The sequence below is a fragment of the Anas platyrhynchos genome, chromosome 4 (genome assembly GCF_047663525.1).
Source record: "Anas platyrhynchos isolate ZD024472 breed Pekin duck chromosome 4, IASCAAS_PekinDuck_T2T, whole genome shotgun sequence".
NCBI lineage: Eukaryota > Metazoa > Chordata > Aves > Anseriformes > Anatidae > Anas > Anas platyrhynchos.
In genome coordinates, this window is record NC_092590.1 from 71575335 (window position 1) to 71597306 (window position 21972).

Here is a 21972-nt window from a genome sequence, read left to right on the forward strand (position 1 = left end):
TGTCAGTCATGTCTCTGTATGTGCAAAGTTGTGAAATATGAATTGAAGAAGTGACTAAAGCCACAGGAATGAAAAATCTGAATATGATGAAATGAGAAAATCTGCTTAGTGCAGGTCAAGAAAAGCGTTTTTGATGAACTGCCTTAACCAGGAAAAAGTTGTAGGCGAGGAAAAGCTTTGCTCTGTGCATTTCTTCAGTTGAGAAAACAAACAGAGGTGAGAGAAAGGAATGAGGTGGAGACTAAGTAGGGATATTATTGCACTACCTGTTACTGTGAGCAGCATGGCCTTGTATAGCACACAGCCCGAGATGCTGGCCACAGTGCTTCAGAGGGGCACTGAGATAAACTATCCTGGTAAGAAGAAGAAAGAAAAGGAATCTAGACCATGATGGAGCTTTTGGTTTTCCTTTTAGTGTGGGCAAAGAGAAGTAAGGAAAGATTCAGTAAAATTAAGCAGTGAGGAATTAAAAACCGGTAGGAAGGCAGAGGCTTTCGTGAAGCATGATTTTGTGGGGTCATGGCCCTGGGATGGCCAAGAATTGATTCTGCTTTGAATAAGGAACAGATTTTTATTTAAAAAAAAAAATCCATTTCTAAAATAATAGATTGGTGGTTGGAAGGGGTGATAAATCTCCTGCCTCTGGGCTGAGGTCAGTCTCTAACTGCTTGAGATGTGGAGAGGATTACGTGAGAGGCAGGCTGTCCCACCACGGTGTAGGAGAAAACCCCAGCTCGCCCCAGGCAGCTGGCATGGTCAGAGGCAGGAGGTGTCTGTACCAGCCCTTTGCTTAGGAGTTAAAGAGAGTTAAATCCTGACAGCGATACACAAACCAGCCCAGCATGCAGAGCACTTCCTCGCAGGGCTGTGCAGCAAGCAAGCCCCCAGGGAATGCCGGGAGGAATGCAGCAATCAGGGCATAACTCACTGTGTTAATAACTTTTTTTGCCTCTATCTTGCGGAGAGTTTATTTTGGCAACTGTGGAGCGTGAAGAGAAAATGAATGTTCCAGTTGTAAGTATTGCATATCTTTCCTGATCTGGAGAGCGCTGCCCGGATGGGATAGAGCAGGATTGCTTTCCTGAGAAGGAAGCCCAGGCCTTTCCCTTCTCTTTTCTCAGAGCCATGGATGGAGTCCGTAAAGGAAGGACAAGACTTTCCTGCTAAAACCAAGGGAAAACTTCCTTGGATGCCCAGCTTAGCTTCACAGCAGACAGAAAATTGCAGGCCAGTATTTGCAAGCGAAATTAATCCTGGTGGAAGATTTGGCTAGAACTTGAGAGTGAATGTGGAGTTGTGTTCATCCCCAAAAAGGAGAGAGTTATTTCCACAGTGTAACAACTTACACATGTCAGAAATATTGCTGGAAGATCCTTTGGGAGATAAGGCATGGCTGTGTTTTGTTGTGAGGCAGCAAGGCAAGGCAGTTGTGGGTTGGGTGATGGTTGACAACTTCTCCTCACCTACCTACCTGCTGGGAAAACCTGCAGAACCTGGTACAGCACACACCATCCTTCGGTACTCATAGTGCATAAACATGATGCTCAAAGAAACGTACAGTGTCAAAACAATCCTCCTCTTGCCACCCTCTATTGATGTGCAAAGAATGACCACCTTGCAAAGGTCTTTTGATGAACCAATGCAAAGCAACAGTTGTTTATAACATTTTGTTGCCAAAACTTTTGAGAGCTCTGTGTAAACACCATTATCTGCTCTTCTGTTTTGTGTCCCTTCATGTGGCAAAGAAGTCCAAAGGGTGCGTCCGCTCGTATCAGCCCTCCTTGCCACAGTAGCAAAGGCAATGGAGGAGGAAACTTCTGCCAGCACTGTAGATATCCTCGTACACCTGCGGCTCTTGAGCAGGCAGCATAGGCCATACCATCCTTTGATGCGGGAACCAAGTTATGAGTAAACCCTGGACTGATTCTTCACCTGGGTATGTGCCTCCATACGGCAGCTACAGGACCTGCATATCTGCAAATGTGCTCATAAAAGCAGATTAACTTGGATTTTCCAGTCACCTGAGTAGCAGGTACTGCTGAGGTCCCTGAGACCAAACAACCTCACCAGGGGGGTAAAAGGTGGCAGGTAGCATGGCACACTGTGGAATTGGTTTCATGCTGAAGCCTTTGCTACCCAAAGCTTGTCTTCAGCCTGAACATGAGCAAGTCTGTACAATAAAAGGCAACGGATGAGCTTGGACTTGTGTGGGCTTCATCCTGTGCTTGATACCCAGCTGAAACATAGGTGTAGGACCTGACTAACAGGACAGTGAAGCCAATGAAAATACAGGTACTGCTGATACTAGTGTCCCAAGGAAAAGCCCATGGGATAGGCCCTCAAAAGAGAAGTTGGTTTAAGTGTCTCCTTATTCACCCTGCATCAACCTTCACCATTCTGGGCCTAAGTTCATAGGATGAAATTCATCAGACCTACTAGATATCCTGTGGCAATTAGAGGTATTACCTTATATTAAGCTTTGGTCAGTACAGAGAGAAGTTCCTATGGTCACCTTGGTGTGACTGCCTCAAGTCTTCTTGCTCACATTACCCCACAGCTCTCTGAACTCAGTCTTGTAAGGCACATTGTCTTTAAACAAAGAGCCAGTTATTGCTGCAGGCCAAATCCTTTAAGCCAAACCTGAATAACTGGTTAGTTACAGCCTTCTGTGTCCTTAGCTTTTGATGTTCTTCTACCCTTTTGTAGTAATCAGCAGCAAGCAACTGACAGAATGGGGTATTTTCTTCTCCTATAGATGATCAGAGAATTCAGCCCCTTAAAAAAGATTTTAACTGAACTCAAGAGTAGTTTTAATTCTCATGAATGTACAGTAATCTTTAATTTTGGCAACTGCAGTATCCAAATTTGTTAGTTCATTTCTTTCTGGTGGCTGGTTCAATCCCATCCATTAGTACAGACAGGCTTCTGCCTGGGGAAGGAAAGTTATGGGTTACCCAAATCCTGACTGATTCCTCTGGGATGGATGTGACCATAGCAAACACGACAGGAGCACAAATCTCACGTTCTTCTCCTCCATGTCTCTCCAGGACTGGGTGCCACAGCAGGGGTTGGTGCTGCAGAATCACCCCCTGCCTTCACACAGGTGATAAACCTTCCCACCTCTTGTCCATGCAGCAGCTGTGGGGGGATGGAGATCTCACATTAGATCAAACCTACCCCCACTTTAGTTATGCAAGCTTCTTACTGACTTAGGAAGGTTGTAGTAGAATGGATAGTACAGACATATAACAGAGGAATAAGCTACAGGAAGGATATAAAATACACAAGTTTTGGTGAGCTTGTTCAGTTTACCTTTCTATGAAACATCTGCTTCTTTTCAACAGAGGTAACAGGCTAGAGGCTGAACCATTACCGCAATTCCTATTTGTATTTTTGTAGCAGCGAATGGTTAATGGCAAGCACTCCTGATCACTGTATAAACTCTTGCTATCTGGCATTGAAACAAGCAGCAAAAGCATTCTTTTTTGACCGGTGGATCTACCTGACCGCTGTAGTTCACAGAGCAGCTCTGAACACTGCTGACCCCCTGGGAATGCCTATACACTTGAATTTAGGAGGCCACCTTGAATAAAGGCCAAGAAACTCTGCTGTTGAGAGTGAAATCTTACTGCTACTATGTGCATTTTGTGTTCCTGGGCTTGATTTTTCAACTGATCAAATTCTGCAAACCTCCCCCTATAATTTCTTTCCCTAATAACTGTTATCTTGGTAAGTATTTTCATTTTTCCTTTTCTTGGCAACATTATAATGATAACAATGTCATAAGCAAAGACTTTGTTTGAGGGTTGTGAGGAGCACTGACATTTTTCCAGCAGTGGACAGTGAATGGTTAAAAAAAAACTTCATTAGTTTGTTTAATTTATGTCCGAATAACATGTTAACTGCCAAATAACTAATACTCCACGGACTACTACAATTGCATAGAGAAGTTACAAGAATGCCTCTGATAAGCTTTATCTTTGTCAATGTTTATGCAAAGAAAGCCACTTCAAATGAATAATTGCAAGTTTCCTCCTTCTCTGAGTAAATTACTACATTCATTGTAAATTATGTCCTCGTGAATTCTGAATTATTTGTGTTGCTGTGAAAAGCTTTTTCCTCTGTACGCTCTGTGAAACTCCCTATTATTCCATTTTCAGAAATTTTCTTTCCAGTGACTGGGCTCGCTCTGAACCTATCTGTGACGTTTCACGAAAAGTGATCACTGCAAATACTCTAAGATTGTTTCAGCTGTGGCTCTGTGTGTATATTTATCCTGAGCTTGGCTGAACCCTAATACAGATGAAATGGGGATGGTTTGTTTTCCTGTGGCTGCACCCTTTCCATGGATACTTCCACGTCCTGTAGATTTTACTCTGGTTGAGTGTTTTATTGAAGTAAAGACTGATGAATGTGCTTTTATAAAAGAATCTGCCAAAATAATAGATCATTGCTCACACCCACATATAAAATAAAGCATGTGTTGCAAAAAGCACCTGCGATTATCAGAAACAAAAACCTTTTACAAATGCAATTAATTTGTCTCTATTTAGTGCTGTCATAATCACGTATGTTTCTATTCCTGATTTTGCTGATTATCATGAACACCACAATATTTTGGCTTTGCATGGTACAAGGAAATAGCGAAATGAAAAACTGTACAGTTTCTAAAAGCTGTCATGAAAATGCTTCCATTAGTGGGTGGCCAAATAAAAAGGTATTTAGTAAACATGAAAACAGGCAAATAAGGGCATGCCTGCATGGATGGATGCAGATGTGAGCTCCTCTCTTGCTCTCCAAGCCAACTGGGCACAAGCCAGCTTCATCTAGAAGCCACGAGGCCATGTTCTTGCAGTGCTGGGCTTAGATATTATACTTTATTTGTTAGGAGTGTGCATTAGCTCCTGCAAGTAGACACATAGCTCATGTGAGCATGGTGTGATGCTGAAACCAACTCAAGTCAAGCTGGCGTGGAAGGCAGACAGAAGAGCCTGCATGTGTCTGCGCCCATCTGCGTAGACATGCCCTAAGCCAGGCTGGGTGAAAGCTGGAACCTCAATTAAAAACGATGTTAATTAATTCAATAGGCCAAAATTTTGCCTGCTGTCGGCACAAATCTGTATTGGACAAGAAGAATGTTTTTCCATTTCCTGGGCAGAAGAAATAATAGAGCTTGTGTCTTTGAAGTCAGAGATGACAAAATTGTCTTAGATTGCTTCTTTTTGAAAATGCCTTTCTTTGTGTTTTCATCTCAGATTGGGTGCCCATGTGGTTCCCATCCCCACAGAGCCTGGGCCCCCTATGGTCTTTGATGTAGCAACTCTAACAACACCCCTGTGAGAAAGAACCATGCTGTTTTTCCCGTTGGGCAGATGGGGAAGGAGGCCTGGAGACGAAAAGAAGCTTTCCCAAGGCTACATGCTTCATCATGCAGTGGCATTCTGAACTAGCTCTTCCAAGGAGTCATTAAGTGTCTCAAGTCTCCTTCTGTAATTCCCTTTGGGTCTCTTTCATCATCATCAAAAAAAAAAAAAAAAAGTGCTTTTGCTTTTTTTAATTTTTTTTTTTGCACTGACCAGGCAGCATGAGGTGAATGTGAGCAGATCCCCGTGCTCCATGGCCATCAGTAGGCACTCATGGCCAAATCATGGTGGTGTTGAGCACTGGCTTGTGATCATCCACGCAGCTTCAGTGTTAAAAAAAAAAAATGCCTTGGCACAGATTTGGCCTGAATTACCACAAGCTCTCTGAGACTGGGGAGATGCAAGATCATGGGGCTGTTCCCAAAGCTCATTCTTTTGGGACGGGGGCAGCATGCACTCAGCTAGCCTGTCCTCTGTGCCCAGGGATGGGGCATGGCCCTTTGCCCTGTTTTATTTGGACTTTGGGGCATTGCATCGCTTCATCTGCAAAATGTCCCCATGGGCTCCCTGGAGAGTCCTCATGCTGGGTGGGACAGGATGGAGAGAGGAACACCACACCGTGGGAAAACATCTGAATTACCAGTACCTTTGGGGGTGAACGATTTCATACTGATGGCCAGCAAGCAGCAAAGCAGGCTGAATTAGTGCAAAAAAGCCTTGATTAAAAAGGAGATTGCTGTAATGGCACAAAAAGTTCTTCTGTGCTGTTTTTCTACTGCTGCTGTCAGGAAAGCCAAGCTATCAAGCCACACATCCTAGATGGGATCGTGTCTTTGCTCATTTGATTATGGGTGTTCGATTCAGGAAAAGACTTTAGGCTGACGCAGTGCACAGCAGGAAGAGCTGGGATGGGATGTGACGTAGCAGGGACCTGGCTGTTTCAGGACAGTGTGGCTGGGAAGCAGGACACAGGCATCCATCTCATCTCAGGCAGTGAGAACAGGTCACCAGCGCTTTGCAGGTGCACAGGGAGGTGTGTTTTTAGGGTGCTCCTCGGTTCCCAAGGTAGGCAGATGTGCTTTGAAGCAGTTGAGGTTTCTGAGCTGTTCTCATGGCTCCGTTCGCCTAAGGACAGGGAACGGGGCTGGGCTTCAAACGATGAGTTGGATCCTGCCCTCTTTGAAGTCATTGGCAGAAATTCCTGGTACCGGCTACAAGCTCTGTGTGTCTGGAGGAGCACCAGAAGAGCAAAGTGCTTTGTCTTCTGCTGGCCAGCTTTACTGGCCAGCTGGGACTGGGGAAACCCTTCTGTCTACCCTGGACAGGCAGAGGGACAGAGTGCTCCACTGAGCTGTGCCTGGAGGTCTCATTAGAGCTCCCTGTTGATATTTGTTACAACTAATCCCTATTTACTTCCTCCCAAGAGAGCCTGTTAATAACTGATGTGAATAGCTCTGAGTCCCAGGGTGTACAGACACAGTTTAATGGGCTCAAGGCAGGGTTTGCAGTGTTGGCAGTTACAAATATACAATACCTCCTAGAAACAGAAGCAATCAGATCTGGAAGCAGTGGAAAGGAAGGAAAAAACTTTATCAGCCTCTCTGCATGGGGATGTTCCCGTGTGTGTCTTCCCTGTGCTTCTGATGGTGGAGTGGAGAGGTGAAACAGGGAAGCTGGTGGTGGTTGGCTTTGATTGTCCTATGGATAAAGTGGCTCTGAATTTTTCACCTGTTCCTGTAGGCATGTCCTGTTCTTCAGCATGTATGACCTGGTACAAAGCTATGGGTATCAATACACACTTGCCAAAGGGCTACAGCCATGCAAGAAACAGGACTGTGGGGTGTCACAGCCCTGGATATATTTCACTGGCCCAAACATAAGAAAATGGTTGCAGAAATCCACTTTACTGGTGATACTGGCAGAATGGCCCAGACACCAACCTTATCCCCTGGCTGTCCCCATGTCCTCTAATGCCATCAGCACCAACAGTGACTAGAAAAACAGAATGGGATACTGCCCAACCTTGCCTTCGTTTCTCAGAGCTGCAATAGCACAAGCTGTGTGCAATGCGGCTGTCAAGGAGGGTCTCTGCTTTGTCAGATGGACAGATGATCCCAGCTGGATACACCACGGCTACACATGGTGTCAGTTTCTTTTTTATTTGTTTCCCATTATATAAAGTACCATGCTTGTCTGATGCCACCTTGCATTCAGACCAGCGTAGCAGAAGTTTGCAGGACTGGGAACTTCTGAAGCTGAGCCCTCTGCTTATTTCTACTGCTGTTTTCATCTGTAGTGTATTCCTCCCCCCTGCCAAGACAGATTTGCTGCTATCAAAGTTCTGCAGCTGACATATTTCTAATCATCCCCTCATTGCAGCCTATCTTCTGTAAACAATTAGAGAACCCTCTCTGGGATTTGGAGTTATTGTGATAACTTCCTAATTACTTAGTTTTTTTGGCTCTTTTATTGCTTGGCAAGAAAGATTTAGTGGCCAGAAGACATTAATATGCTTGCTCTCCAAGTTCCTAGGCCTTGGTTAATCACTCCAGCTGAAGCTTGTTGATATTGGATGATTTCTGGAACTTTATTGCTTGAGCCTTTATAGTACATTTAACAAAGGAGCAATAAATGAGCTAGGTGGCGGGCATATTTCTGTGACGGAAATTGCTTTCCCTTTGGGACAGGATCCAAAGACCACTGAAGAGAATGAGATTCCTTCCACCATCTCAGTGGGTGTTTGATCTGCTTGCTGATGGAGAGTTTTGGGGGGGCTATCACCCAGCTTATAGCTCGGACTCCTATGCTCTCGTTGCACCCTGAGATGATCTGGGTTGCACGACAATTCAAGGCAAGAAGAGTTGGTGAAAAACCCTGATATCCACAGTCTGAGTTACGTCCCTAGATCTCCCACTGGAGATTTAGAGGTACCTAATCAATTCAAGCTGTGCTCAGTAGTTCTGCTTAAGAAAGCTTTTCCCCTGAGGGCCTCCAGTATTTATATTGTTGTTCTAAACTAACTTGTACAAAGCAAAATTATTTTAATGTATTTTTCCTCAAGATGTGATGACGATTATGAAGTCCAACTTACACAGAACCAGAATGCAGCCATTAGCTAGGGTTGCCACATAAGATTACTCTAGGAACCTCAAAATCATCTTTGGTTGAGCTCAGATATATCCATCATAGCAAACTGACTCAGACTAGCCTGTTTTGACTGTGAACGTCAGCCCTCTCCTTTTATCTCCTCGGGCCGTGGCATCATTATATCTACATGCTGAAAACTTACTTTGTTAAATCTGGTTAAAACTACTTACTCATTGGACTTGGAAGGGGTCTTCTGTCCTGTTCTAGCATGCTGCTCTGAGCTAGTCCAGGGCATCATGAGCTTCTGAACTCACAAAAGCACAGGATGGGATTGGAAGAGAAATCTGGAAGTCATCTGGTTCGATGCCCCTACTCAAGCGGGGACAAAATGGAGCCAGCTGCCCAAAACCATGTCCAGATGGATGGACAGGTTCCTTTTTCAGAGGAAAAGGGATTACTCCCACAATTTTTCAGGGCATTTTAATGTCAGTATCATATTAGTTCATGCACTGCTTAAGCCATGTTATAGCATTATTCTTTTTCTTGATTACTCCATATTAGAGTGCTATGTCAGCAAATTAACTTGTTTTCTTTCCCTTTAGCTTTCAAGAGCTTGGCTCAAACTTTTATATATGTTAGTGCTCTCATCCAGCCAAAGCTAAAGGTCACTGTGTGAATCATCTTTACGCAGGGAAACTGAGCATCCATGCAGCTCACTGGGCACCATAAGGGACAGGATTAATGGATTTTGGAAGGGGAACAGCTGAGGAAACACTGAGGTTTGGGACCTGGAGTCATCCCACCTCCATTCAGCACCTGAGATGGTTCCTGCCTTAGGACTCTGGCTGCCTGGGATCCCTCTTCCTTCAGAAGGGAAGGACAGACTACTCTGGAGGGAAATTTGCGTTTTTAGTGGTTAATTGCCTTTTGCAGAAGAACATCTCTGCCCTTTGACCACAGGAATAGCTTCACTGAACCCTCACCCCAGCTTCACCACCTCAGAGAAGTGCCTGCTGTTGGCTTTGGGTATTATTTCCGCATGGTCTAGAGGTGCCTTTTATGACTACAAGCCCAAATCTTGGACCTGGTCTGGTGCCCAAGAAGGGTTAATCCCTTCTTTCAGTGGAAGAACTAGAGACAGCAGTAATGTACTTCTCTCCTCCCTGCAACCAGGCCAATAATTAAAATATTCATCTAGGGTATGAGAGACTCCAGTGAGTGTTTTTCCTCTGCTTGATGAGACTTGAACTTGCTTTCCCCAAAGAAATGTCCAAACCCAGCTCTCAAAGCCTCTCCCAGACTCAAAAACTTTTAAAGATGTTCCCATTTGTATAACATAATTAAATTGCCACTGGAACAGTCCAGGTCTTTCCCCTTCCCAGCTGAATGCCCTAATAACAGGGTGTAATGATTCAGGAAACCTGCCCACACAATTCGTGGCTTCTGTTTGAAGGTCTGAGCTCTCCAAACCTACCTCCATCAAGAAATCCTCTCCTGGCTGGGTGCCCAATCCCCACCAGGGTCTTTCCATTGAACATCAGGGTGTGTGAAGTGGAGGTGGTCCTCTCTTCAAACACAAGCATCGCGGACAGTACGTCAGGTCCTATGAAGAAATGTTTTATCTGGGGTGGCCACCTTGCCTGTGGGGGCACTGGGAAGCTCTCTGCAGAAGATGGCACCCATTTAAGGGGAAAATTAAAAAAAATAATAAATAAATAAAAACAAAAATAAGTTTGGTGTGAAAGACAGGCTCAGAGGAAACTGCTTGGCTCAGGATCCTCACAAGGGAAAAAGGACCCCACTAGGAGGGTGAGCTTTATGTTCAGTAGTTCGTTTTTGGTTTTCAAGCTTGCATTCAGCAAGATCATGGGCCCTCTGTACCAAAGGTTTTCTGCTGAGGACAGCTTGGTGGGCCATGAAGACCGAGGCCCCTTCTGTATCAAGTATTATATTTCACTCCAAATGAGATTTTCCTATTAGTAGTGATATAAATAAACAGTAAAAATTTTATGCAGTCAGTAAGAAGCACTGTATTTCATCGGCATTTAAGCAGGGATTCATTAATGTTCTAGTTATATTTTAAAACATTTCTTTAAGCATTAAAAAAATCAATTCGCTTTGCAGTAAAATATTTTATTTTCTGATCGGGGTGTTCTATTTTAAACGCATACATTGTGTGTGAGTTTATATATTTTTATATACATATGTATATGTATATATATAAAATATGTGCAATGTGTGTGTGTATTTTATATAATGTAGGCCTGTGTGTGTCTATGTTATATTTGGACTGTATCCACTCTGGCCTGACTGCCCTGGGCTTAGAAACTAAACTGTTGCAGGCTTGGCTGGTGCTGGGGCTGGGGACCACCTGGGAACCTGGGTGCTGCAGGGACTGGCCAAGGAGCCGTGGTTAAACACGTGGTGAATTTTAGACTGTAAAAACTGCACAAGTGGAAAGACTTCATTTGGCACTGTTGTTGCTGTTGAACTGATGGATGGGAGTTAATATATATATATTATATATATTTTATATATATATATATACATATATAAAAATATATATATAATCCTCCTCCTCATGGCTGGGTGTGGTGCCTTAGATGTCTGAAGTGCAGAGCCTCCCTACCCTCCGGAGCTTACACTCCAAGGCCTTGAACCTGAAAAAACAAAAACAAATATGCTTAATATTATGCATGTGAGAACTTGCATAACTGTTTGCAGGTCTGGAGCCTGGGGGAGCCCGGCACAGTGAGCTGGAGCACAGCTCACGCTGGGTGTCAGGGAAGCTTCAGTGTGGAGCTGTGTCATGATGAGCTGTCCCCAACTGTTTTTGGCCTTCTGTCTTGTGCATGGTGAAGATGTCACCAGTGTTGGCAGTGCCATTAGCAAAGAAGGACATGGCCTTGGAGCACTCTCTTCTGTAAAGAATCAAAGCTGGTTTTGCTGTTTCACATCAGTGTGTGTATATGTGTGTTTAAAGAGCAGCATGGCTGTGCTTTCTGGCAGCTTGTCCCCTTGTAGGAGACAAGAAGGGATGAGAGCATCATCCCAGGAAGCTCAGCAGAGAGTCAAGGGGAGAGTTTTGCTTTGGTTTACACCACTCCTGAAACCCCATTTTCTTGTCCTTCCCTCCAGACAGGAGTGTGTATACACTTAACGAAGCTCAGGAGACTGTAGTATGTGGCTGTGAGATAGCTTGTGAAAATGCTTGTCCTGACCAGACTTTGGGACACCATCCTCTCTGTGGTTGGTGGGGTGTGCTCTTGGGGACACTTTGGAGAGCTGGGTTACATCTCCTACATCTTCGTGAAATCCTTTGCAAAACCTGTCAGTAATATTCTGACAGTGATGATTTCATGCTAAGGGATGGTCTCATGGCTGCCTGCAGCTCCCTCACGAGGGGAGCAGAGGGGCAGGGGCTGAGCTCTTCTCTCTGGGGACAGCAACAGGACCCGAGGGAATGGCATGGAGCTGGGACAGGGGAGGGTCAGGCTGGGGGTTAGGGAAGGGTTCTGCACCCAGAGGTGGTCGAGCACTGGGACAGGCTCCCCAGGGCAGTGGTCACAGCACCGAGCTGCTGGAGTTCAAGAAGCATTTGGACAACACTCTCAGACACAGGGTCTGATTGTTGGGTGGTCCTGTGTGGAGCCAGGAGTTGGACTCCATGATCCTGGTGGGTCTTTTCCAGTTCAGGATACTCTATGATTTTATGATTCTATAACTCGTAACTGGTTATTTATGGCTGTATCGATAACAGGGGCTGGCCCTGGTGCTGTGTCTGGCGGGCCGCGTTGTGTTGCCTACAAAGGCCCCCAGACAAAAGCAGAGATATGAATGAGGGCCAAGGATCATTACCTTGGGCAACAAAAGCCATCCGAGAGAACAAAAATAGCACAGAAAGAGCCCACAAAAGGCAGAAAATCCTTCCTTCCTGCCGGCTCCTCTCCGGGCCTTGCCTCCGGCTCACAGGAGTGCAAGGGCAGGCGAGACCCTCGGAGCAGGAGCCCAACAAAGAGCACATCAGCACGGCCCCGGCCCGGGGCTACCTTCGCATCCCCGCCGTGCCCTTCCCTGAATGCCGCCCCATTGTGCCGGGACACAATGGCGGAGAACCCCACGGTGACACTGAATGAGTTACAATGCCAACATCTGTGTGACAGTTTCTTTGCCGGGTAATGGAGAAGAGGCAATAAATTCCTGATAGGCTGACTTGGGAGAGCAGTCACCCATGGCAGGGCTGGGGCACGCGGGGAAGAAGTCGCCTATTTAAGGTTGCCGCATGTGTCCCCAGCTCCCTCCCCGCGCCTGGGAACGGGGGTCAAATGCTGCAGCCCCCTCTGACAAGGCACTGGCGAAAGTCAACAGAGAATTAAGGACAGGCAGCGGCCACCGAGCCTCTCAGCTCATCTTCTTGTTGCAGTCTGCTCTTTGTTCAGCTTAATGTGAATTGACCCGGCGATTGTTAGACTGTCTAATTCTTCAAGCCGAAGCATAGATGCCAGCTTTTTGTTGTTTTTGCATTTTTTTTTTTTTTAATGAAATGACTTTTCCAGCTGCCTCATCTCCTCGAAAGGGATGAAGCAGGCTGCAGGGCAGTAGGGAGCAATGACAGTTTGCAGTATGAGGAATGTGAGTTGAAATAAAATTGAATACAACTTTTGTCTGGCCAGTGTAAATGTTTGAGTTCACCTCTGCTCATTCACTTGAATATAGAGCAACAATGGATGGATATTTTCTAATTAAAATCCAGCTATTTGTGACCTTCAAAACTGCTATTTCTCCTCTTAATATAACTTTGCTCTTTATCCAATGCAGGCTGTGTGATATCACCCAGTGCCTCTTGCAGCAAGCCCATCCTACTGGCTGCAGTACTGCAACTGTTTAATGAGAATGCAAAACTTCAGCTTTGGGCTGAGATCTTCTTTTCTTTTTCTGTCAACTGTCTATCTGTTAATTATCAAAAATGCGTTGCCTACGAGAAAATAATTCCTGGCATTTACATTTACCATTTCCCAAGGATCTCCAAAGAACACAGAAGTGCTGATTAACAATCCTGCCACTGATTAATTATCAGAGTTTTAAGAGGCCATGTCTATCTGCACGGCAGCACGAGCCCATATATGTTTAAACATTCTTTCTGCTGCACTGTGCATCATGCTCTTGGAGCTACTCCCCATCTGACTTGGGAAGCGTTACAACTTTCAGCTCTTGTTTTTTCCAAGGGCCAACCTCCTTCTCAGTGGTTGAACCTGTATAAACTTGTGGGTGAGCTAAAGCAAGCTTCCCTTCTGAATTCAAACGTCAGTATTTAGTGATGTGCAAAATTATATTTGGCAAAGTTCCTCTCCAGTCAACGTGCTATCTCAAGTTAATTATTATAATTTGACCTAAAACTGTTACATGTTCTGGAAACTCTCTGAGATTGTAGGGAATTCCTTTGAGTTTTTAATCCCTTAGCATGCCATCTAAAACCAACTAAAAGCTGATGCATTGATCTGTCTTTTGATCTTTTCTCTCTGAGACTATAATAAAACTGCTGATCCATGATACCCTCAATTTGTTAGCAAAAACACTGTGTATTTATTTATTTGTTGTTATGTGTATCTTTAATTCAATTTGGTGTCCCTAAATCTCTTATCTCCTAGTGAAGATGTAAAAACAATTTGCATAGGACATGCAAAAAAAAAAAAAAAAAAAAAAGCCCAAATGACCAAAAAGTCGTTCATCATGGAGTTACAGACAGTAGAACCAGAAGGGCCCATTAGATCATCTTGTCTCATCTCCTGTGAAATACAGAGGTCACAGAATTTCACCCATTTACTTTTGTGTTAAGCTCAGTACTTGGTGTTTCACTGAATTGTATCTTTCAGAGAAGTATGCAACCTTAATGTTAACATGTTAAAAGAGAGATAATCCCCTTGGGTAAAAGGCTAAGCATGCACAGAAACTAGAGAAGAAAAAGATATAATTCCTCAACTCACTCCTATTACCACAGGATTGTATCTAAGACGTATATTCTCTTCTTTCATCCAGTATGCATAAAAACTTCTGAAATGTAATTTCCTTTGACAAATTATTCTGTTATTAATAGAGCTCTGGAAAGCATGATTTTAATCAACCTAAAAGTACTATATTTCACTTATTTTCCTTGGGATGACAATACCTGTTGTTATGATTCTCATTTTGTTACACAATTGCTTGTATTTTACAGTCAGGAGTTGTGGTCTTTTGTACTGTACAAATGTAAAGAAAAAAAAATGTCCTTGCTTTAAAAAACTCATGCTCCAACATTTTTTCTCATTCAAACCCCCAGCTTCATTGCTGACCACATCCTCTCACGTCTGCTTTGGCTCTGTCTTGATGAGATAGGTGGGGACCAAGCCACACATGGCATCTGAAGGGCTTGTTCAGTTGCACCCTACACAAGGCTCATCCTGCACCTGGGACACCTGGTAGCAGGCTTTGCCCCTCCTCATGTCCCAAAGTAGAGGAGGACAAGCTGCTTTGCCTGGATGAACAACCACAGAGATGATACACTGACTTTGTCTTACCTTGTCTTGCCTCCTCCATGCATCTAAACCTATCCCCAGATGTCTCAGAAGAACTGTTGGCCTTCAGGGAATGAAGATCCTTTCACCTGCTTGAGTCATCGGACTTCTGGAGGTACAGTGACCTCCTGGATGGATTTGGTGTCTGAGACTGACATAACCTGCGACCATCAACATGCTGTTCATGCATGAAGCTCACCCTTTATATGGTGCATCTGGGCAATGAACTTCTTAGAGACAGACATTATCTCTTACTGAGAATATATTAAATAAATCGGAACTTCTGGAAAGGGTTAAATCCACAGCATAATCACTGCTCTTAGTAAACTCTGTTTCTCCACACCTCACCTTTACACAACATTTCAGTGGATTTCAGAGTCTGAGGCACTTGAAGCACCTGAGTCATTCAACTAAAATCACTGGAGGTAGAGTTGAGGCTTTCTTACATTTCCTAAAGGGCTGATTTTGAAATTATGTTGATCTTCCATTTCTTCACAGCTGCGTGCTGCAGCCAGGAGGCTAAAGGCAGATTGCTTCTTGCCTGCTCTCATTTTTGACTGTCACTTAGGGCTTTCTGCCTGCAAAGGGGCCCCAGCTGCCATGCTGGAGGTTTCTCTCGGGCTTTTCCTCAGCCTGGTGGTCCAGGCAGCCTCGTGGGAGCAGGGAGCTGGAGACCCCTCACCCCGAGGGAGGTGCTGGATCCAAGTTTGCTGTTTCTTGGCCCTGTGCTGTTGCTGCCATGGTGCTGAGAGCTTCCACCTCCCCCTCGGGATGTGTTTTGGGTGAAGGTGCCAGTGGCTGCTGTGCTTTATTCTGGTACAACTCGTTCAGTTCTCCCTGACAATATGTGGTGATGGAAGTGCCTGTTCAGGGGTACCTACTTTTTGTGTTTTCCAAGCAGAACTGGGCAGGAAATTGTTTTTTCTTGTTTTATCCAAGGGGGAGTCAGCTCAGGTCATGCGCAATAACAGAACTTTGATCACTCCCTTGAATTGGGCGATGAAAATGCAGTTTTCAGCACCTACATCAAGTAGGAAATAAGAAACGTGATGTACCTTCAGAATCTCCACGTTGTTAATCCAATATTGTGGCAACACAATTACATTACAATTACAGCTGAGACAGCTGTAATTGGCACAGGGGTCGGCACAGGATCCAGACACCTGGGGCGCAGATCGCGGAGAGGAGGGCTGGGAGACCTGACAAGGCTCTGCAGCAATGCCTTCACTCAGGAAGCTCTGAGCTAATCTACAGGCCCAGAGAAACAGGCTGGGGTGAAAGCTCAGGTGATAGTAATTAGTGCTAATGTTAATAGCCAGAGAACTCTCAGGATTAATGTTCTCAAAGTTCTGTTCTCTCATTACATGGGTTAAGTGTTTCTTCTTCCAACTTGCAGTTGGCATATAGCTCTAGAAATCTGTCCTGGATACTGAGGCATTGGCACTGACGACCATTTATTTTCTTTAACTCCATTCAAGCCTCATGAACATTCTTAATAACCCTTCAGAGCCATTCAAGAGGAAAACTCCACTTGAAGTGTCATAATGGATTTGTTAGGATGGGAGCATGGTGTGTCCAGGAAGCAGGATGGAAATCTGAGCATCACGATTCACATTGTCTTTGCTGCTGTTGGATACCTCCGTGGTTTGGGTTTATACCCATTTCTTTGTGCCAACTGCAGATATGGCTCAAAATACGAAATGTGGTGGCAAATAGCAGATTGGGAGCTGGCTTCAAAACTGGTCATTTGGGCATGTCTGCACAGAGGGAGTTTGGATCCAAGGGATGAGAGCTGTTCTTGTCTCGGAATAGGAGCCTTGACAGCACTGTCATGAACTTAAATATTTTTGTGCTCCTCGGGGATCAGATTAACTGGTCCCTCATTCCACATTAAATTGAATTTGTACATTCCCCCAGTCTTTTTATTGTGTCTCTTCGGGGCTGTATCAGCAGCTGCTTGGGTAAGTGCCAAGCGAATGGGACTGTGCAGCCGCTCTGCGTGGAGAAAGACAAGCCAGGCAAAGCCTGCACTTGGAGCTCTGTTAGGGATGTTGATAGAGGGATGTGAAGATGTCTAGGCTGGGGTTTGCTGTGGGTGTGCAGGATCCAGAAAACCATATTGCACGCCAAAGAACCTACAGCAGCAGGAGCTAGCACAAGAAGAGCTTGAGCTCTTGAGAGATCACCCCTTTCCCTGCTGGATCCATCCTGCTGGGTCTGCCTCCTGCAGTGGTCCCACCACTGCTGAACCTGGTTTAGCTCCCACAACAGCACCAGCCTTGGGAATCCTAGTGCAGAAAAGGCTCCATATGGTCGCAGCTGCCTCAAACACAATCCTCGGACATTGCTTGGAGCAGGTGTAAAATGCTGGCAGAAGCGAACTACTTTCCTAAACTCCTTGGCTTTAAAATATTCCCTGTTGGAGGAGAGCTGCTTTCTCTCCCCTGCCCAAAGCACTGCAGCACCGGGCTGCCCACGGAGCAACTTCCCACTCTCTCTCCGTGCTGTTCAGCCCTTCTCCTCCTCCAGGGCTTGTCCAGGCTCGGCGTGAAGGTGCTAACACGCTTGTACTGACACATTTCTAAATGAAAGATGACATATTTTCAACCGAGCAGCTTTATCTTTTCTTGCTAACACCTGCTAAAAAGCAGCTCCTTCTGTCCACACTGGGATTTGAAAACCTGCTTGTGCAAATATTTCGGCTGACAAGTTTCAGAAATGCTCTTTTCACTGGAGTCGGGACAGGCAGGACACGTAGGGGTCTGTGTTCACTCCCCACCTGTGAACTTGGGGCTAGCGACAAAGCCTGGCTGATCTGAATGGAGCAGGATCAGGTTCAAAACAAAAGAAAAGCCCTGTTTGTGCTCACTCAGCATCTGGGTTGGGGTGGGAGAGGAAAGGCTCACAGGCTGTCAGCAGCAAACACAGCATCCTGCAATTTAACACCTTTTTTCAGCACAGCTCCCAAATGAGAACAATTTGCCCTCACACTTATTGTTCCTCTTCCATTCCTTTTTGACAGTGTCTTCAGCTTTGACTTATTTCTCCTAGGAGTATCTAAACTTAATCAGAAAGATGATTAATTCCACATTTTCAAAGGAACTGGCACAAGGTATCTCTGGCAAGATGAACCACCTCTGGAGCCAGCTGGAGCGAGTTCCTTCCTCCCCCCTCCTGAGTCAGGTCAGGTCAGGATTACCTGAGGTCTCATCCCCCAGATCCTCCAACCTCATCCACACGTGGAGCTGCTCGTGTAAGCTAAGGAAGAGTTGTGGGAGTGGTGATTGCAGGGCTGGGCTCATGGGCCTCTTGGGGAAGGGATCGTTCATGGTTTTCTTTATTCCATACGCAGGAGCAAAGCAGCAGAATGGCTCTGCTAATATAAGGGACAAGTTAAGGCTCAGTAATGATGTCCTGGGCCAAATCCTGTTCTCTGTGTGATGCCTTGCAATGCCTTGATCCTTGGGTACTTGTGTTGAATGCACCGGGATCCCTCTTGGGAATAAGAAACTGTTCAGTATGCACTTACCCTTAGTGAATGAATAACAAGACACCCACTACTTCTCCTAGTGCATGAAGGATGTAAGATGTAAAGCTGGTCCTTGGGGCTTATCAAAGCATAAAACAAGTACTTTAAGTGAAAAAAAAAAAAAAAAAGAGAGAGAAAAAAGAAAGAAAAAAAAACTTAGGGAGGAATAAGTAAAAATTTATTTCAGAGCAAAACCCAGGAGAACCTCAGTGAGCCCCCCATCCTGTGACCTCACCCCTTGAGCCTTGTGCAATCCCTGTGATTGAGCAACTCTGGCTCTCACCTCTTCCCCTTCCATGCCATGCCCCAACCTGCATCTGCCCAGGCTCTGCCTCCCCAGCCTGGAGCAGCCTAGTACCTTGCTTCAGTGGGAGCCCTGCTAAAGATGGGGGGCTGTGCTGGGAGGGGAGGACACAGGAAGCCCATGGGGATTTTCCTCCATCTCAGTGGGGTGATGGAAAAGCACTTTGGATGACAGAAACCTGGTGAATGTCCTTTAGACCACCCCTAGGCTCCTCTATTGACTCCTCCAGCATGACGTAGGATTGCACATGAAATCTGACTAACCTCAGTGGTGGCAAGAAAGACTTCATTGAGTATAACCTAGATGGTGGATTTTGCTTTTCAATACATTTCCTTGAAGTTACTAAAGTTCAGTAACATTAATAAGGAAAGGAATGGGGAAAAACTATTTACAGCTAGAGTGAGAGCTAACTTCCATTAGCTGGGTTTGTTGTTCTAGGATGGGTTTTCTTAGGCCAAACACTGTCCACTACGGCTATTGGTGGAAACAGATAATTCTGTTTGTGGCAGCTTTCATAGCTGCCAAAATAGTTTTCATTTTCCATAGGAACAAGACAGATATTTTTTAGCATGGTTTCCTAAAATATAATTTGTTAATATTATCAGTTTGGGGTCAAAAAGCTCATTTAAAAGAAAATTCCACTCTATAACAAGATGTTTCTTTTGGTTAAGGATTCCTTTGACTTCCACTATCAAACCCAAATGCCTTCACAGGATAGCTGTGCTTTGATGTGATGACATGGCTTGACAAAATGAAAATGTTCAGGTGCTTCCCTTGCTGCCGTGAAGGACCTTCTGTACACAATATTTCAAATTTCACTTCACAAATCTCTATGCCTCACAAGCTTATCTGTGGTTCAGTTTTTCCAGTAAAGGTCCTTGGGTGCATCCCCTCACTGATTTCCTCGCTAAGGAACTGAACCTATTCGCCTAAATGTATCTGTAAGGTTGTAAATCCAGTTCAGGCATTAAAAGTGGTTCTAATTACAGAATATAAGCATTTTCCAAGCAGACAAATCTTAGGGGGCTGATTGTGCTCTAGTCAATGGAGCTAAGCCAGTTTGCCCCAGTTGTCCCTCTATTTTTATTTATTTATTTATTTATTTAATGAAGTGATGAAAATGGGTCACACAAACGGTAATTGCCTGATGATTTTCATTGCCCTGAGCTCGCCGGTTGCTCGGTGTGTTTTATGATCAAAGCGTGGAGTGGATGGGAATGATCCACTCTTCCTCAGGTACGTTCCTCTTCCAGTTGCATTGGCTGGTTCATTACAGATGCGTCTTTGACTATTCACACCTCATTTCAGATGCGGATATAACTAGCAGTTTTTATTTGATGTGAAAAAGAGAAGTAATCACGGCGCTTGGAAGCAAAAGGCGCAGTTTGTTTTCCAATGCACACAGGGATTCCTGTTTTGCAGCTATGATGTGCATATTTCATAGTGTTGCAGACAGCTTCTGTCAATTAACATGAATTATGGCTCCAGAAGCATTTGTTTACCATAAACCTGCAGCACATTAACTCCTGAGTTTCAGTCCCTGCCAGTGGCATATTCATTGCAATGCAAATAGAAATAATTTTGAAGCTTGTGACTGGAAAGATATTTCTCTCGCAGTGCTGCTGTTTCTGATGACGCGGGGGAACTGTCTTGGTATAGCTCATGTTGGGGACACTTTGCATATCATATCCAGGCTGCAAACCCCTGGGGCATGGGGCTTCTTTCTCCCTTTCTGTCCTCAGCTAGAGAGGCAAAACCCTTGCCCCTGGCATGGGACTAGCAGCATGGGATGGTAAACCTGTCCTGTCCATTTGCATGGAGAACACCTGGAGGACAAAATGAGTCCCTCTGGTGAAAAAACAAGAGTGCCTATGAGGACAACCCAAGATTCCCTCCTTGGGCAACCCAAAAGCCTCTCTAAATACAACCCAGGAGTTCACCCAGGACAATATCCTCACTCATTCTTCTCCTTTCTCCCACCTCTGCCCCAGGCTGTCTGGTCCCATGGCCCTCTGGTGTAGCCAGCCTGCTCTCTGAGCTGCTCAGTTCTAGCCCAGAAGTGAACAGCACCTTCTTTAAGAGGTAGAACAATCTTCTAATGGTTGAACACATAGAATTGACCCATGGAGATGTCCCTTAATGGGGAATAGAACAAAGGTGTGTGGCCAGGAGAGGAGAGGTAGGGTAGGAGGTTGCTGTAGAGGAAAGGGCTTGCAGGTATAAGAAGGGTTAATTTTAGAGAGCAAAAGGAGATAATTGCCTGCAGGGGCTGTATCCATACAGCCAAGTCTTGTCTTTTAATAGCAAGGAATGCAGAGGTTACCTATTTTTACAGGCAGAAAGAGTTCACAAAGATTTGTAGAGGACTTTCTTTCTTTTTGGGTCCACAGACGGGATGCTGGTGCATGGGGAGGGCACAGAGGAGGAGTACACATGAGACAGCAGCAGCACCCCCTGCGTGTAGGTATTTAGACAGTGTACTCAGTCACTCCACTGTAGAGGAAAGATGGATTTGGGGTGATGGTCCTGAGGTGATGCTCAGCTGAGCTCCCATCTTCATTCCTGCATCTACAGGCTCTTTTAGAGTCCATGGTCCTTCATTTGGCTTAGCCTATGCTTTAATTTGCCATCTTTTCAATGGGGGCAAGAGAAAGCATTACGCAGGGCTTCTGGTGAAGGGACCCATACAAACACCTGGGGTGAGAGATAAGGCAAAGTTTGAAATCTCTCCTGACTGTGAGGGAAAGGTAATGTCTGCTCTGCGGACTTCTAAGCCTGCTGGCCAAGGCTCTCTGCCAGGGCAAATCTTTCTGAAACACTGAATTTCACGTCTGCTCCCATGGTAGAGTTTTCCTAGGAAGCTGGGTGGGAGTCAGTCGGTCAGAGCAGCCATACCAGCTGCTCTGCTCCACCATGGCTATGCAAAGCAAACCAGAAAAACTGGCTGAGCTGCCAAGAGAAAGAGTTCCCATGCACTGGGGAATCCTCTGGCAGGGCAGAGTCGGTGCAGGACAATTCCCACTGCCAGCTCCGGGACTGGATTACAGCTGGGGAAAGTGTCAGCAGTGCCTGTGTCCTGAGTCTACATCGATCTAGCTCAGAGCAGCCTTCAGAGGCCTCTGAAGGTGGCCTGTGCAT